Source organism: Sminthopsis crassicaudata, chromosome X (assembly GCF_048593235.1).
Source record: "Sminthopsis crassicaudata isolate SCR6 chromosome X, ASM4859323v1, whole genome shotgun sequence".
NCBI classification, from domain to species: Eukaryota; Metazoa; Chordata; class Mammalia; order Dasyuromorphia; family Dasyuridae; genus Sminthopsis; species Sminthopsis crassicaudata.
The window spans coordinates 51,102,641-51,120,912 of record NC_133623.1 but is presented as its reverse complement, the minus strand read 5'-3'; the positions used below and the strand labels follow the sequence as shown (position 1 = coordinate 51,120,912).

At 51.3% G+C, this 18,272-nt stretch overlaps 1 protein-coding gene and 1 long non-coding RNA gene across 7 annotated transcripts in view; one reads left to right on the top strand and one right to left on the bottom strand.

The window, feature by feature from the left end:
- Positions 1-18,272, bottom strand: part of ELF4 (E74 like ETS transcription factor 4) — a 56,961-nt gene that overhangs the window by 21,488 nt on the left and 17,201 nt on the right. Inside the window, exon 2 of one of the 6 annotated variants that reach the window (XM_074278210.1) lies at positions 15,521-15,625. The exons of 2 other annotated variants lie outside the window; for them this stretch is intronic. The gene's annotated coding sequence lies outside the window, so the exon portion shown is untranslated. Of the gene's footprint in view, positions 1-1,842; positions 2,181-6,043; positions 6,235-15,520; positions 15,626-18,272 lie in introns of those variants that run through there. 3 more of the 6 variants (XM_074278211.1, XM_074278215.1, XM_074278213.1) reach the window with 3 other exon arrangements.
- On the top strand, positions 1,084-2,256 carry LOC141548913 (uncharacterized). The gene is made up of 2 exons (XR_012484151.1): positions 1,084-1,158; positions 1,722-2,256. It is a non-coding gene; the product is annotated as an uncharacterized LOC141548913 (long non-coding RNA).

The following is an 18,272-nucleotide window of genomic DNA, read 5'->3' as shown; positions in this document are numbered from 1 at the left end:
GGAAGCCACGGGGACTCGTCGAGAGCGACTGGGGACCTGAGGAGGGAAGGGATGGGGAGAGCTATGAGTGGTCGGGGACTCGGTCAGGTAGTGGAAGATTCAATGAGATGGGGCGGGTCAGTGAGGAGGCGAGGGGATCCCTGAGGAAATGGACATGGCGGGGCAGTGAGGGAGTGGGAGACTCAATGAAGGGGATGGGGGGGCTCAGAGCGGCCGAAAAGCCCAGTGATGGGCCACAGCAGCCGTGTCATGCTGGGTCCCGTTTTCTGAGGCAAGCTCGCCAGCCGTGCTGGTGATGGGGAGCGAAAGGGGGGCGTACGCGGGGGTTCAGGCCACCGAGGCGGTCCCGGCTGGGAGAGCCCCCCTCCCTCGGCCGACGCCGCCAGCCAGTGGCGGGAGGGCATCCTAAGCCCCCTCGGCCACCCCGGGGAGGAGGGGGGAAACGGGAGCCAATGGGCTCCCCGCTCTCTATCGGAAGCATCTTGAAGCACTTTGCAAACTCTGCGAACCTCGCGCCTCCCAGCGCTGCGCCCGAGCCGGGGCCGGAGCCGGTGCCCGTGCCGCCGCCGCGGCGGGCGGGCTCTGGGACGGGCGGGGCGCGCCTTGCCCGCGAGCCCGCCCCGGACACGCCCCCGACCCGGCCCCGCCCCCGGAGGAGAACGTTCCGACCCAGTAGGCCGCCGCCAGCCCGGCAGCCAACGGTTCCCGCTCCGGCTCGGTCCCCGCAGGTGTCGGAGGAGTGCGGAGGGAAGGGGGAGGGCCCTGGGGGAGGGAGGAGAGGGGGCTCTCATTTGCATGCGGACTCTGCCCCCTCCCCCGCCTCCGGAGCGCAAAGCGCCGCAGCCCCTCCCCCCGCCCCCCAGGAAACCGCCGCCGGGGGCCCGGAGGCCAGAGTGGGGGGGGGGGGGCGCACCGGCGGGAAGGAGCGGGGGAGGGGCCATAGGCCTCCAGCCCTGGGAACCCCAGGGCCCGCGGGCGGGGCCTCAGTCCTCACCTCTGCTTCCCGGCGGGGTTGAGCTGAGCCCTGGGAACCTTTTCCCCCTTCCCCTCCCGCCCCCCCCCCCCCCCCCCCCCGCACTCCTAGGACTACAGAGCCCCAATCCCGGTCCGGGCGTCCCCGCCGGAGAGGATGGGCGAGCGGTGTGTGACCCGGCGCGGGTATGGAACACAGCATGGCTGGGGGGGGGGGGGTCCTTCACCGGGGGGGGGGGGGCGGGAAGCAGCCTCACTCTTGCCAAGACGCACAGCCGTTTGCATGCAGCAGCAGGGTCGGCCCCCCTCCGCTCAGGATCTCCCCGGTTCGGTGCCAGAACCCGGTCCCCAGTGGGTGGGCAGGTAGTTGAGTGACTGAGTGAGTGACTGAGTCAGTGAGCGAGTGAGTCACGGAGTGCGTTGGTGACAATTCCCTCAGCTGACCCAGGGGAGCTTACACACCGCTAGTACCGTTCGGGCCCCCTCGCGTGCCCCGACGGCGTCAGAGGCCAGCCGGACAGTGGTGGGCCTGCCCCCCGAAGCCTCCTTCCCGCCCCCTGGCAGCGGCCCTTTGGCGCCCATCACTCCGACCCCCGAGGACCGCCTCCACACGCGCACACTCACACGCACACACAAACACGCACACCCCCCTTCCGAGAAGCCTGGCAGCAACACTCAGGATCCTCCAGCTGGAAGGAACCTGTTGTCAAGCCAAGTCGTCCAACGTTTCCCTCTTCCCCATCTTACAGAGGAGGAAACTGAGCTCTCCCGAGAGACACGGGCTTGGCCAAAACGGGCAAAAGAAGTCCCGGCTTCGCCCCCACAGCCTCCCCAAGCCCCGGGCAGAAGCTTCCCTCCCGGAACGCTTACCCCGCGCGTGGATGAGCCCAGCAGCCAGCAACAGCCATCCACTAGCAGCTCCGGCAGACTCTAGCTGCTGATCAATGAACTCGGGTATTGACGTTTACTCGAGAGCCGGACAGGGTGAGGGGTGTGGCCCGGGGCCACAGGGCTAAGCCCAGCAAGGGAGGGAGCGAGCAAACAGGTGGTCGCGGGGAGCAAGCCCACGGTCGTGGTCTCTCCCTCTCCGGCCCTGAGCTCCAACTCCCGTGGACAGCATTCTCCTTCCCTTGCCAGCTCTCGAGCTGGAGCTCTCTAGCTAGCTCTCTCCCTTCTCTCTCTCTCTCTCTCTCTCTCTCTCTCTCTCTCTCTCACTCACACACGGGGGCTGGGACCCAAAGCGGATTTTTTTTTTTTTTTTTAATAAAGCTCCTCCTTCATGTGCCTTTCTGCCACCCCCTCCATTTGAGATGAGATCAGGAAGAGAGAGGCAAAGATAAAGGCAGTGGGAGCTGGGCTGCCTGGGGTCTCTGTGTGCTTATTTACATGAAAGCCCTGCTTCCTTCCTTGTGCTCCAGGCCCAGCATATTCCAGCTTTGGGCTTAGCAGAGCTCAGGCTCCACCCGATACCCGGGTCCAGGAGCCGCCAGCTTGGGGCCCTGGCCTCCACCTGAAATTTCGGGGCCCTGGGGGGGAATCTCGAGCCCCAGAGGTGGCCGGGGGTGGGGAGGGGAGGGCAGCGATGGTCCCGAGGCTTCCCGGGAAGCTCCCCACATGACACAAGCATGAGGCTCCCGCTGTGGATCAAGCGTCCCTCTCCACACTTCTCCCACCTTCCTCGGTCCCTTCATGCCTTGTGCCTTGTAGCCAGTCTGGCCCATTTGCAAAGAGCTCCCTTCCCACATTCCGCCTGCCACCTCCCCGATTTTCCACCCGCATCCCGGTTCCAGGAATCCACTCCCTCCTCACCTGGGCCCCAGAATCCCGAGTTTGCTTCAAGGCTGAGCCGCTTTTTACAGGAAACCTGACCTGCTGCCATTAATTATTTATGAAGGCTCTTTCCTTAGATTTTTCGTTCGGTCATCGTTTATCAGTGAAAATGTGCCGGGGGAATGTAAGCCCCCGGCGGGCAGGGATCGGCCTTCAGGTCGCTCTGGGGAGCCCCAGTGCCCAGCCCGGAAGGCCCGGGAAAGAAGTCCTGGGCGCAGGGGAGTAAATCAACTCTACTCCCATCCTGGCTCCCAATGGGACCACTGTGTGTGCACAAGTCACCCACTGTCTCTGGGCTTTCCCGCTCCCTTCTGGGAAGGTTCATGGGGCCCGGGGAGGGAAGTGGGGCTGCACTTAAGGGTCAGCTTCCATAGGCATTGGGGGAAGTGAAAAGGAGCCGCTGCCCCTTCTCCATCCCCCACCCCAGAGTTTGGAAAGGTCTTCCGTGGCAGCTCCTTCCTCCCCTCCCCCAGGCAAGATTAGGAGAGGGGAAGTTGTGGGCTAGAACTGGGCAGATCCAGCGATCCTTCCGTGGTGTAGTTCGGGAGTTTGAGGGTCTGGCTAGCGGCCTGTGAAGGCCCCCTCCGTCTCAAGGGTTCTCTGATTGTGTAAAACCATTCCTCAAGGAAATACGTGGCCCAGCCTTGTGGCGTGGGGAAAGCCCCGGATCTGAAGCCAGCAAATCCCTGTTGCTCTACTTCCCAGACTGTAAAGCTCCAGAAAGTGTCTGCCTGGCTCTGGGTCTCAGTTTCCTCTCTGCAGATCTCAGAGAAGCCTCCCAGCCAGCTTTGAATCTAAAGGTTGCCAGGCCTGTAGGAAGATCGGCTACATACTAGCTGTGTGATCCTGGCCGAGTCACTTAAGCTCATCTCAGTTGCCTCATCCTCAAGAAAATGGCAGACAGTGGTCGAGAAACCCCCCCCCCCCAAAGGGGTAGCCAGCAAGAGGGACTGGTGGTTAAAAGGCTGGCGTTGTAAGCCAGCTCTGCTAGTCGATCGGATCTTAGCCAAGTCCCCTCCACTGGGGGCCTCGGTTTCTTCGTCGGAAAATGAGCAAGGGGGAGGGGTAGACCCCCGTCTGGGTCTCAAATTCCTTCTAGGTGTAAGGCCCATAATCAGATGAATCTCAGGTCTGTTCAAAAGCAAACCCTCAGGGTCATGATCAACAAGCAAGGAAATACTTGGCAAGTGTCCTTCTCTCTCCTTTCATCTTCCTGCCCTGGGGGCCTGCTTTCCACAGCTGATTGATCTGGTTAGAGCTCCTGATCTTAATCCAGAACAACAAGGACTTTGGAGGACATCTAGATCAATTCCCCACCCGCCCAGGTTCCAGATAGGGAAATTGAGAGCCAGGGGGCTTCACACAGTCCATTAATGGCAGGACTAGAATTAGTCTCCGGCCTCTCCTCGGTGGCTAACCGAGGGGCAGCAGCAGTCCCCTATCCACCCTCAAGGGTCTGCCTGAGTCCCAGATTCACCCCCTCCATTCACTCTGTAGTCGTGGGATGGCCATCTAGTTTCTCCAGAGTGAAAAAGGGATTCTGGGACAAATAATCCTTAGGCTGTCAACTGTCTGAGGATCCGGAGTGTGTGATGGGAGAAATAATCCCTGGGCTGGGTAGCAGTGTAGACAAGAAGTCTTGAGAAAAACGAAACTACGGAAACGGGAGGGATTGCTGCTACTGTTTTGGTATGGGGGAAAGAGCCCTCTAAGACTTAGTTGCTCCGGGTGTGATCCCAGACCACTTACTTCCCTTCTGGAGGGAAGTTCCTCTTCTGTCAAATGAGGTCTGTGGAGACACAGGGTACTTTAAGGGTCAGAGGACTCGAATCAGTGTCCAGGTGGGTGACCCTTTCAGTAGGCCTCAGTTTCCTCCCCTGTAAAATGAGGAGTTGGAGGGCCTCTAAAAGTCCCTACCAAGCTCCCTCATCTGGTAGAAAGGATCCTGAAGGTCCGGCACCTGTATCCAGTTCTTCCACTCCCTAACAGTGTGACTTTCTGTGCCTCAGTTTCCTCTCTGGTTCAATGAAGGGGGTACACTCCTGTGGTTTCCGAGGTCCTCCTGGGGCCTGGTCATTTTTCATCCCAAGTTCTTTCCTGCTCTGTGTGCTAAAGTCTCCTCCAGCTCTGAGAGTCCATTTCTAAGTTTCTTCCAGACTGGTGCAAGAGGGAGAGGTTGGGGGGGGGGGAGGTGGCGTCCGGAGAGCCTTGCTGGCCCCTTCTGTAGCCCAGAAATCTCCAAGCACTCGGAGCTGACTCTGGGAGACTTCATTCTCCCACTCCCTGGTGGGGGAGGGTCCCAGGTTGCAACAGCTGGGAGGGCCTGGGGCCCTGGCAGGAGAGACTGGGTGGGGTGCAGTTGTCAAGGAGAGCCCTCCCCAGCCCCCAGCTCCTCTCCCTCCCGTAACACCCTTGGGGTTGTGGTTATGTGGCAATATCGATGCAGAAGGGTCATGAAGGAAGGGGCGGGGCTGAGCGATGGAAAAAAAAAAAAAGGGCCCTCCCCACACAGGCTAATGAAAGCACCCAGAAAAGCCCCGTGGCCCAGCCTGCCTTGCTCTTCTCTCCTCGGGGCCCTCAGGGGCCACAGCTGATGCGAGGCGGGTACCAGGTTTAGGGTGCCAGCAGCCTGCTTTTCTGACTGAGGAAGCTGGGCTCCAGCTCAGCCAGCTAATAAGGGTCAGAGGTGACTCAAAGGAGGGGACCCTGGGGACCTTGAATCATAGCAAGTCAGAGCTAGAACGGGCCTCAGGATAGGTCCACCCCCCCCTTTGTTTTTCAGAGGAGGAAACTGAGGCCCCAAGGGAGGAAGTGGCTTGTCCTATTGTTAGTGCTCCCCCTTAGGCCCCCACCCCCATGTCCTACAGCTGTTAGTGAAGTGAATAGAGGAGAGACTCAGGAGGACCCAAGGGGCTGGAGGACCTTAGGCATGTCACTTAACCCGTCTGCTTCAGTTTTCTGAAGAGTAAAATGGGGACGATGACACCACCTACCTTTCTGGGTGGTTGCCAGGAGCCAATGCGCCTGGCACATAGTAGGCCCTTAATAAAGGATTCTCTCCTGCCTGCTAATTCTGAACGTTGAATTATAGCTTTGTGGTTAGAAGGTACCTTGGCCATCTGATTTAATTCTCTCATTTTACAGAGAGGGAAACTGAGGCCCCGGGCAGGAAAGTGACTTGCCCAAGATCACAGAGGCAGTAAGTGCAAAGGATGAGCCTTTACATTCATTCTATATTTACTTATCTGTGTCTAGACGGTTTCCATTTGTGTGTAGGAGGGAGGGGGACCGAGTTCTGATCCTGGGGCCCAGCTGTAGGCTGGCTGCCCGCTCCTCCCCTCAATGGAATAGCAGTTCCTTGGGGGCAAGGCCTGTTTCTTTCTTATCGTTGCACCCCCAGTACCAGGTGCTGGGCCTAGCCAGGGTCAGCTTCTGCAATTAAGGAGGAAGTGACAGTCTGAATTTGAATCTGGAGTGGGGGCTTCCAGCCCTAAGTTGGGGTGCCTCCTGGCCGATTTCTAAATCTGGAGATCTCTTAAGGGAGGTCCCGCAAAGATGAAATTACAATGTTGGGGTGGGAGGCACAGCTGTAGGCCTGGGCCCCCCAGAAGTACTAGGGTGCCGGGTGGGGGGTAGGGAGGGCTCCTGGCCCCAGCTGGCCAGGCCAGGCCCTACCTGCTGGGGCAGATGTACAGTCTGGCCTCCAGACCCGTGGCCCAGGGGAAGCCTGCAGGAGGTCCTGGTCCGGCCATCCTGGAGGCTCACGGGAGCCCATGTCAATTCATTGGGCTTGTTTTTTTTGAAGGAGATGGGGTAATGTGTGACCGTGACCCAACAGGATATTAAGTCAGATTCCCTTTTACTGAAGGGGCACTTTGTTAAAGGAGGCTATCTCCGCCTTCCAGCCCCTCCCCAGCGGCCTCCTAGAAACTGGTGTGCTCACTGGCGCTCCTTCTTCAATTAACTCTTTCTCCATTCCCATCCCCACCCCCACCCCCACCCCACCTCCCCCGCCCCTCCCCTCCCAGGCCTCTGTACTTTCCTGAGAGCTCCTCCCTGTGAAAAGTGTACGGCTTCCTTTAAGAGACTCTCCCCCCCCCCCATCCTGCTCTTCTGTGCCCAGACAGGTCCTCACCCCTTCCCCCCCAAGGTGGGCAAAGCCCCTCTTAGGAGGGTAGGGCAGGGCCCTCTCCTCATGCAGCCTGCTCTCTGCACCCCTGCCTGCTCCCCCAGAGGAAAGGGGCCCCCTCAGGGCCACTTCCTGCTCCTGGCCTTTCAGAAGTTCCCCCTTGTGGTGACTGTCCCCCCTCCCGGTCAGAGAGAACAGACAGGGGCGGGGCTACCAGGCCTGGGCCTTCCCAAGTGAAGCTCCCCGCCGTCGGCAGAGGCAAAGGGACTTGGCAATGGTCACACAGGTACAGAGAGGGACAGAAGAGAGAGAGAGTGTGTGTGTGTGTGTGTGTGTGTGTGTGTGTGTGTGTGTGTGTGTGATGTCAGCAGGAAAGGATCAATTGTGTGTGTGTGAGATCTATGTGTGTGTGTGTGTATATGTGTGTGATGTCAGCAAGAAAATGACCAGTACTGTGTGTGTGATGTGTGTGATGTCAGCAGGAAAGGATCAATAGTGTGTGTGTCTCTGTGTGTGTGTGTGTGTGTGTGTGTGTGTGTGTGTGTGTGTGATGCTAGCAGGAAATGACCAGTAGAGTGTGTGTGTGAGATCTATGTGTGTGTGTATATGTGTGTGATGTCAGCAAGAAAATGACCAGTACTGTGTGTGTGATGTGTGTGATGTCAGCAGGAAAGGATCAATAGTGTGTGTGTCTCTGTGTGTGTGTGTGTGTGTGTGTGTGTGTGTGTGTGTGTGTGTGTGATGCTAGCAGGAAATGACCAGTAGAGAGTGTGTGTGTGTGTGTGTGTGTGTGTGTGTGTGTGTGTCTGTGTGTGTGATGTCTGCAGGAAAAGAAAGATGTAGTTGGGGCCCCTGCGTCCTCTCCGTCCTATGTCTGTGCTTGGGCCCACCTCCCGGGCCCTGCCTCCTCTGTAACCTGGGAAGGGAGAAGGAGGCTCCGAAAGTGCATCCTCTGGGCCTGTCTCTAACACAAGTGGAACCATACTGAGATGACCTAGGCAGCACCACTGTAGGTGCAGGCCTAGTCAGACGGAGACCCCAGAAAATGGCAGCAGTGGGAGGAGAAGAGTGTCCTAAGGATCTGAGCTTCCACCGAGGGACCTTCTGGGTGCTAAAGACCACGCCGGGCAGGCGGTACAGGTATTAGGGAAGCAGCATGGCTGACTTCAGGTTCAAGACGAAATACTAACAAGCTGCGTGGCCGTTGGCAAGTTTTCCCATCTCCCTGCATTTCGGCTTCCTCATCCGTAAGATGGAGGACTGCCTCAATGGCTTCCAAGGTCCCTTCTAGCTCTGAATCTATGAGCCTATAATCCTATGAATCACCCATGCTGCAGCTGCCAAATTGGCAGGGAGCCCCCGGGGCCCTGGAAACACCTTCTGAGTTCCCTGGAAGCCAGCGGGGGTACGTGCCTATGCCCAGGAGTACCTCGGCTAGCCTGTGGGAGTGGGAAGACCGCTAGGAACTGCTTTCCCCAAAGAAAGGAGCTGGACCCTTCTGAGAAGCAGCAGCTGCTTGTTCTCCAGGGAATAATGTCACGGAGGCCCAGGACGCACGGGTGGGTGACGGTTCATTCAGTAAAGGTCAGAGAAGGGAAGGAGCCATTCCCTGCTGAGGGCCTATTTGTCATGATGAGAACAACAGTAAGGGCCCGCCATCTTTCCGGGGCACGGGCCCAAGAGGCACTAGATGGAGAACCTCTCCAAACTTGTCAGGCCTTCCAAGACTTGCCAAGCCTGATGACTCCAACCCGTTTCTGATGATTTATGTGGGCACTAATGATACTGCCAAAAGGAAGCTGTACGGTACTGTAAGGGATGGGGCAAGAAGTAACTCAGGGGTACAGGTGGTGTTTTTGTCACCACTGCCGACCGAAGGAAAGGGGTTTGGAAGAGAAAGGCAAATCTGGGGAACGAACTGTTGCTCAAGAACCTGGTCTGAGTGAATGGGATTTGGCTTTCTGGACCATTACTTCTAATACAATGGGGGAATGCACAATTCTTGGCAGGGGCTAAAGGCCGCCAAAGCACAGGGACGTATACACGCCTGGGTGTGTACAAACATACATGTGTGTGTAGACGTGGACAGATGGTGTCTTGAAAATCTCCCCCAAAGGGATTTAAGGTGAAAGGGGAAGGCAGAAAACTGCTTCTGGATCTACCAAGACAGACACCAAATAAATGTGGAAAGGTAAATGATGGTGGAGACTCCCAGAAACCCAAGGGAGAGAAAATCCAAGAAAGGAGCCAGGAATCAACAGCCAGTGATACAAATGCATAACGTGGAACGATGTGAACCAGGGATCTTCAGGCAAGGCTTGGGAACATCTAGGTGGTACTAGAGCAGATAGAACAGGCCTGGAATCAGGACAACCTAAGTTCAAATCCTGCCTCAGACAAGCTCTGCCTGCCTTAGGTTCCTCACTTGGAAAATGGGGATAATAACAGCATTTTTACCTCCCAGGGTTGTGAGGAGAAAATGAGATAATAATTGCAAAGTGCTCAGTACAGTGACATTAGCTATTAGTATTACTGTGGTAGCTCGGTAGTGCTACAGTAGATAGAGCACTGGGTCCCAAAAGAGGAAGACTCATCTTCCTGAGCTCAAATCTGACCTCAGACATTTTCTAGCTGGGTGACTCCGGGCAAGACTTTTTTTTTTTTTTTTTTTTGGGAGGCAATTGAGGTTAAGTGACTTGCCCAGGGTCACATAGGCAGGAAGTGTTAAGTGTCTGAGGCCAGATTTGAACTCAGGTCCTCCTGACTTCAGGGCTGGTGCTCTATCCACTTAGCTGCCCTCCCCTGACCAAGACTCTTAATAGCACTTGCCTCAGTTTCCCCATCTGTAAAAAATGAGCAGAGAAGGAAACATTAAACTATTCTAGTATCTTGGACAAGTCACAGTCAGATATGACTGAAAAACTGAACTGGATTAGTTCCATTTTTTTTTTGGGGGGGGAGGCTGGGGTTAAGTGACTTGCCCAGGGTCACACAGCTAGGAAGTGTTAAGTGTCTGAGACCAGATTTGAACTTGGGTCCTCCTGAATTCAAGGCTGGTGCTCTATCCACTGCGCCCCCTAGCTGCCCCTGGATTATTTCTATTATCAAGGTAGCAAATTTGACAATGTAGTTACCACTGAGATTAGCAGTGCCAGTGACTGAAATGTGCCTTTGGAAGGCCATACCATGTTCAAAGGGAACAGAATAGTTTTTGTAAAAAGGAGGGAGGGGGGCAGCTAGGTAGTGCAGTGGATAGAGCAACAACTGCCTCCGAAAAAAAGAAAAAGAAAAAAGGAAGGAGGACATGGGGCAAAATGATAATTGCATATAAAGGAGGATTAAATTTAGTCTCAGATGTTTCCTAGCTGTGTGACCCTGGACAAATCACTTCACTCTATTTGCCTCAGTTTCCTCCTCTGCAAAACGAGCTAGAAAAGGAAATGGCAGATGCCAAGAAAACTCCAAATGGAGTCATGAAGAATCAGATTTAACAGAAATGACTGAAATGACTCATGAGGAAATCCAAGGAGGAATACATGTGAAGAAGCACACTGGAGAGACATTTATCTTCATAAACCCAGAAACAGAAGTGACATTCAATCCCAGGATTGAAAGGGACATCAGGGGTACCTAGAGCCGGAAGGGACAATCTTTACATTTTATAGGGGAAACTGAGGCTAAGGGAATTGAACCCTAGTCCCCCTCCCCCAGTGTCACTAGAGGCACTTCCCCTACAATAGCAGATCTGATCATCCAGCTTTTGCCTCTAGCCAAAAGGGACTAGAAACTATTTGCCGAGACATCCCTGGGCGGCACTAATGGCTGGGGCTTAAATCCCCAATTTTGTTCCCGATTCTAATAGTTACAACCAGTTCCTGTGGTGCTCTGTTCTTTCCCACCTGAATGATCTCAAAGCACTGTTAACATCTCACTTTCTCTCCTCTAATAATCACTGGCCTCCTCCTTAAAATACAGCTCCCAGAACTGACTAGGAGATTCCAGTTGTGAGGGTGGAGGATAGATAACGTGCCCTCTACCCAATGACCCCCTGCCTTCACCCACCCTTTCTCACTTATACAGGCCCAGATTCACTTAGATCTCTGGGCTGCTAGAGCATGCGTGTTAAGTGTGTGGGCAAAATCCTGTAGCTCTTTTTCTTTTCTTTTTTTTGGCTGAGGCAATTGGGGTTAAGTGACTTGCCCAGGGTCACACAGCTAGGAAGTGTTAAGATTTGAACTTGGGTCCTCCTGACTTCAGGGCTGGTGCTCTAACCATTGTGCCACCTAGCTGCCCCTCTGTAGCTCTTTTTCAAATGCACTGATGCCTAGTCTCCTCTCCTCCATCTTGCGTGTAAAAAGTGGATGATTTTGAACCCAAGTGTTGAGATTTTACATTTATGGCTATTCAATTCCATCCTTCTCATCAATGGGATACATAACTATCCCTTCCAGCTTTGGGTCATCAGCAAACCTAATAGTGGATTATCTAGAGCTTTATTCGAGTCCATAAAAATGGTCATTAGCACCAGGGCTGCTCTGCATATACCCCCAAGGAGGTCCAAGATGGCATGTCCACGAGAACAGAACTGTGGTAATCAAAAATTGGAAACACAGTGGGTGTCCACCCTTCGGTGGGTGAACCAGTTGTACTATAGGAATATAATATGTTCTATGAATGATAAGCTGAGGCATTTAGAGAAAGCCGGAAGACTTATATGAACTGATGCAGAGTGAAGGAAACAGAACTAGGATCTCAATCTAGGCAGGAACAACAAAGTAAACGTGATCAACAATTAAAAAGTCGAACCTGAGTGTCGGAACATTACAATGACCCTAGCTTGGCCCTGATGAAGAAATACGAGCAATCATTTACCTTCCTTCTTGGCGAAAGTGGGGCAGATGGCAGAGTGGATAGAGCGCCGGGCCCATCAGGAAATCCTAAGTTCAAATCCTACTGGACACACTCACTAGTTGTGTGATCCTAGGCAAGTTATTGTTTTAGTTTCCTCATCTGTAAAATGGGGAGAAATTATAGCACCTGTCTCCTGGGATTGTTGCAAGGATCAAATAAGGGAAAAAATTGTCTTTTCAAACCTTAAATAGCTATCTAAATGCTAGCCATTACTATAGAATACTTCATGTGTCAGTCTTGGCTGGTTAGTGTTGCTGAGAGGTGGTGCAGTGGATAAGGCACTGGAGTCTGGAGTCAGGAAAATCTGAGTTCAAATCTAGCCTCAGCCATGTAATAACTGTGTGACCCTGGGCAAGTAACTTAACCCTGTTTTCTCTGGGGTCTTCATCTGTAAAATGAGCTAGGGAATGAAATAGCAAGCCATTCCTGTATCTTTGCTAAGAAAACCCCAAATGGGGTCGTGAATGTTCAGACATGACTGCACAACAAGCTTTGCCGAGCCATTATCCCCCCCCCCCCCCCCCCCCCCCGTTATACAGGGAGAGAGAGGAAAAAACCTATCGGACAATAAAGGTGATATAAATGGCAGAGATGTCAATAAAAATTCAAATTTGAAAAAAGGCACCGATAAAACTTTTTTTTTTTTTTAAGTAGCATAGAACTACCACAGATCCCTGGGTGCTCCACTAGAGCCCTCCTCCCAAGACGATATGGTGCCATTGACTTCTCAATCCACCCAATTCTGCTGTCATCTAGTCCACATTTCTCCCCATTACTAGAATAGCTTAAGAGACTTCTGTCCGGGGCAGCTAGGTGGCGCAGTGGATAGAGCACCAGCCTTGGATTCAGGAGTTCAAATCTGGTCTCAGACACTTAACACCTCCTAGCTGTGTGACCCTGCGCAAGTCATAACCCCAGCCTAAAAAAAAAAAAAAAAAAAAAAAAAAAAACCAACGCTGTGGGAAAATCTGGGTAAATTATTAAATTATTCCTACAGTGTTACCCTCATCTGCCGGGCTAGTTAGTAACCCCATCCAAAAAGGAAATAAAATTAGTTTGGCTCCATCTCCTGATGAAGTCGCATCCAGTTCTATGTGATCGCCAATCCCTTTTCTAGATGGTAACTCATCATCACAATACTAATGTGATCAAGAAGGGTTTGAATTTTTTCTGTATGTACCACGGCCCCTTTGACCATCAGATTCGTAAAGCCTGAAGACTCCTTCTTAGAATAATGGTTTTAAGTGTCTAAAATACAAAGGATCACAAAGGAAGCCAATTCTACTTGAAATATAGTGATGCGATATTTTTACACAAATATATTTCATGGAACCCGGGCTAAGAATCTTTGTTCTAGAGTTTGCCCAGGAATCACAAAATTTGTGAGTTGGAGGGGACCTCAGAGGCTATCTAATCCAATCTGTACATCAAAGGAATCTCCCATATAACATACTGGGAGAAGTGATTTGTAGCCTCTATCCTCTTCCATTTGGCGAACCAGGAACAACATTTCAGGAAGGATCAGTTGTTCAGTCTCATCCAACTTTTTGTGATCCTGTTTGGGGTCTTCTTGGCAGAGAAGCTAGAGTGGCTTCCTTTTCCAGCTCATTTTATAGATGTTAAGTGACTTGCCCAGGGTCATACAGCTAGTAAGTGTTTGAACTCAGAAAGATGAGTCTTCCTGACTCCAGATCTGGCACTCTATCCACTGCAGCGCCACCTAGCTATCAAGAAGGATACCAAAGAGTATCTTGAGGACGAGTCAGAAATCCTTCACAACATTCCCAACAAGTAGCCGTTCTGTCTCTACTTGGAGACCTCCAGTGACATGGAACTCACTACCTTATGATTGATTATTTCCCTTCAGGACAATTCCAGTGAAATTCCAGATAAACTTTGTTATTATTTTTTCTAGCTCTGTAAAATTATTTCTTGGGAGTTTGGTATGGCACCAAATAAGTAGATTCATTCAGGTAGTACTGTCATCTTTTTTATATTCGCTTGGCCTACCCATGAGCACTTGATATTTTCTCTACTGATTAGGTCTGACTTTTTTTTTGTGTAAAGTGTTTTGTAGCGTTCGGATAGTTCCTGACTTTGTCTCGGCAGGTAGACTCCCAAATGTTTTATACGATCAACATCCCATGAAATTCCAAATCTAAATTCTGGAGGCATTTGCCTCCCTGAAAGAACAGACAGGATTCATGCTTTAAGAGTGGTATAACCCTCCCTGTTGTGGGTCGAGTACCATCTGCCAAGTGAGGGAAATGGGCACAATTCTCCAGCACAGTTTCTCGTACCTAATAGGTGCTTTATAAATTCAGGTGGAATTCAATGGAATTGAATGACAGATGCCCCAAAAATCCTGGGGGCCATATTAGCCAGGTGTGCACCTGGGCTCATGCCAGCCCTTCCCCCAGTTTGTAGTGCAACCTCCAAGCAAGCATTTGGTGATGGAATACGGTTAAAATCCAGGTGACAAATGTTTGGGAAAAAAGCGCTAGCCCCAGGGAGTGAGAACAGGGTGTGTGTATGTGTGGGGGGGTGGTACACAAGAGATCAGATGAGGCTGGGGGGAAACCTAAAGAACTTTGGCACTGGGCTGGGCTGGGGCTGTGGAGAGGGTGTGGACACCATGGCCACAGGCCAAATGCCTCGAGTTTTTCAGATGTGGGCAGGGATTTCTTTGGAAGCCCTAGCCAGCTCAACAAAAATAACTTGACAATGTCCCTTCCCCCCTCGCTCCATCCCCCTCCCACAAACCTGTCTACCCTGCCCCTCAGTCTTCCTTCCTCTGATCCCATTTCCCTGAAAGAGGTAATCTTTCTCCTTGCCAAGGTGAATCCTTTCCTTGTTGCCTCGATGCCCACCCCCTATCTTCTCCTGGTCCTTTCCTCTTTAAGCATCATTTTCTTTTCTATTAGCTCCTTCCTTGCACCCTCCAAGAAGGCCCAGATTTCCCATCTCTGAGGCAGAGGACCAGGTAGCTACAGATAGAAAGAAAGGAGGAGGACATGGGGGAGAAAATGAGGATAGTAATATTTGCTCCAACTACTCCACAGGAGGTTTCAAAGAAGAAAAAGAGCCGAGGAAGCATCGAAAACCTGAAGGGTTAGAGACTAGGACTTGAGGTCTGTGAGTTTGGTTTTTTAAAAAAATAGATATTTTGATAAGTGGTTTCCAAGATAATTGGTTTCCTTTAGAATATTATGTATTTTATTTTAGGAACTTAAAAACCATATTCTGAGAAGAGGGCCACAGGCTTCCCCAGACTGTCACAGGGGTCTGGGACACAAAAGAGAGTTGAGGACCTTTGTCACTCAGAGGGTGATTAGAGGCAGAGGATGGGAGTAAGTGGCTTTCCTTCCCTGAATCTCATTTTCCTCACCTGTAAAAGGAGAGAGCCTGAGCAGGTGGCCTCCAAGTCCCTTTCCATTGTCAAAGGGACAAAGTACTGACTTACAAGAGGAAGGGGACAAAGCAAGTGGTACAAAAACCATCAAGAGAGGAGAGCACGGGCCTACCAATCTTAACTTTTGGCATGAATGGTTTAAATCATCCAATAAAGGGGGACTGACATCATAGGCGAGAGAACAAAAGGCAACAGCCTGTTGAATTGGAGAAAAGAGTCTGAAAGACAGACAAACAATGAAGACAGGAGATCGGAACCAAACTTACAATGCAGCAGGTGACTTCATGCTCATTTCCCTTGTGAATTATGCTTTACAGAGCGTGTTCCGTGATCAATCCTAGGATGGCGGGAGGGCAGAGATTCATCTCTCACTGATGGGGAAACGAAGGGATTGAAAATCTCAATCTGGGAATTCAACCTCTTCATTGGAGTATTCGAGTATACGGAGGGGGAAATGCCCAGTTACCCAAGTAGTAGTAAAGATCGGGGTGGGATTCGAGGGGAGGCTTACTTAATGAGAGAGGCTCCTCCTATTTTGATTTACCGGGTTTACATAGGTGGCCAAATGCTAAAGCCAAATCCTACGGAGATCTCAAATGTGCAAATTTCTGTAGGGATGGTGAACTCTTTGGGGTCCACGTGCACTTGGATTTCTCTTGTAATAAACCTAGTTTTCACAGATGTCTCGGGAAGTTGTGATCGTCTGTTGACGACCTCCCACATTCTTTTTCAACAAGGCTCCCCTGGCTTCTAGAGGGCTTTCCCATCCTAGTTCGGGGCAGTTCCATCATGGCCCACGGCCCACAAACGCACTTTACTTGAACTGGAACACAATGTAAATATGTGCGTGTGTGTTTGCTCATTCATTCACTCAATATTTACCAAGCACCCGTGGTGCAAGGCCCAGAGCTGTGTTACAGTCAGCAGCCCTTCCCAGGTGACTCCTCCAGGTCACGGCCACCTCCGCCCAGCCCTGAATGGAAGCCCCTAGCAGGCCGAGGGCCCCATTTGTCGAAACGACAGCCGCCGAATCCGGATCTGGGTTTGGTTCCCGAGACGATTTCACGTCTCCTGAGGCCCAGAGAAGGGCACCGGCTTACCAACAAGTGTGGAGGGAGAGAAGGCCTGTGCTGGAGCCAGCTCAGTTCTGCCCATCGTTAAATTTTCACGATGAGCATTTACACCACAGAAATCGGCAAGCATGACAAAGCAGGGAGTGATTTATTGTCCTGTTGACATCTAGCCTTAGGAAAGTGATGGAGAAAATGGTAATAATAATGCAGATTCCACTTCAGAGTGTGCCCAGCATATATTTCTCCCCAGAGAGTCAGTTGTTAAATATCTGGCAGCACAGGGAGGAGTTCTTATGAGAGAGAAAGCAAGTTTCTTTCCTGTCTTCATTCTCCTTCCCCCAAATCCCTGTAAGAAGTCTTTAACAAGTCCCTGTAGTTCGGATGGCCAGCCCTGGAGATTACAAACCCAAGTGGATAGACGGTACTGACGGGGTTGGGACAATTGGAGAATGGTGGAGTGGAAAGAGCTGAAATGAGAAGCCCCGAGTTCAAATCCCACCTCTTTCCCTTCCTGGCTGGGTAATTTTGGCTGAGTGATCATCCCTCTCTGAACCCCAATTTTTATGAGACAATGGATGCGAAGAGAATCATATTTATCCTACTCACTCCTTAGGGGTGAAGGATGTTTGAGAAATGAGAGAAACGGATGGAGAAATACTTAGACTAGCTATGTGGTCTTAAGCAAGTCATCTGACTGCTCTGGACCTCAGTTTCTTCTTCTGTAAACTAAGCGGATTGGATTTAATGACCTTTTAAAAAATCCCTTCTAGCTCAGTTAACAATCACAGTTGGCATTTGTACAGTGCTTCCAAGTTAGTTCACAAGACATTTCACACGTATCATTTCATTTGATTTTAACACCCTGGTCGGGCAGGCGCTTTTGTTCTTCTCATTTTACAGATGAGGAAACTGAGGCTGAGAGGTTAAACGACTTGCCCATTGATATACTGCTAGTAATGTCTGAGATAGGTATGAAGACGTCTTCTTGATAGCAAACCCAACAACTTTATCCACTACATCCTACTTCCCTCAAATGATGAATGATTTTGATGACTAATTAAAAACCACAATAGAAAAAAAGGGGGGGTTGGATTTAGGGGCAGAGAACCTGGGTGATTTCACATCTGAGTTTCAGTTTCTTCATCTTTAAAATGGACACAATGGCCTTTTTCAACCCTAGATTTATGATCCTGGGAAACAAGGCAGTGGCGTTCTATTTGCCTAGAACAGGCATGGTCCAAGTGCTATTGGCAGCCTTTGACACATATAATTGGGTGCTTAATCAGTGTTCCTCAGGGACAGTGAGGCAGAGGATTTTTTTTTTTTGAGAATAAAATAATCTTGAAAAGTATCTATGGCAAACCTAGTGAACCCACAAGCTGGTATCCAGACAGGTTCTTGCTTTGATCGCAACCCTCCGAGTTCAATCAGTGTTAGGGAACAGAAAAAGCTCTAGGTCTGGCTCCTGCCTCTAGCACTTAGTAGCTGAGTGACCTGGGCCAGATGCATTTCCTTCTCTGGATATCGATTTCCTCTGTACAATGGCGGGGTTGGACAAAATAATTGTGAGTTTTTCTCCCCACTCAAAGAGCCTTTGAGTTTAGGCATTCTGTGATCTAAATTCCCCTCCAGCTCTGGAATTCTGTATTCTAAAATCCCAACATTCTATGGCCTATGTTTTACATTGTCTGAGGTTTTCCTCTTTTCTATATCCTAAAGTCCTATCCAGTCCCAATATTCTGGGAGCCTTCTAGCCCTGAAATTATCTGTTCATTGTTTCAGGATTCTTTCCAGCTCCGATATTCTATGTTCTGTATTCTCAAATTCCCTCATCTACCCAGCTCTATGTTCTAAGGCTCCTTCCAGCTCTGATATTCTATGTTCTATATTCTAAAGTTTTCCTCTCCCAATCTCTATGTTCTACGGCTCCTTCCAGCTCTGATAT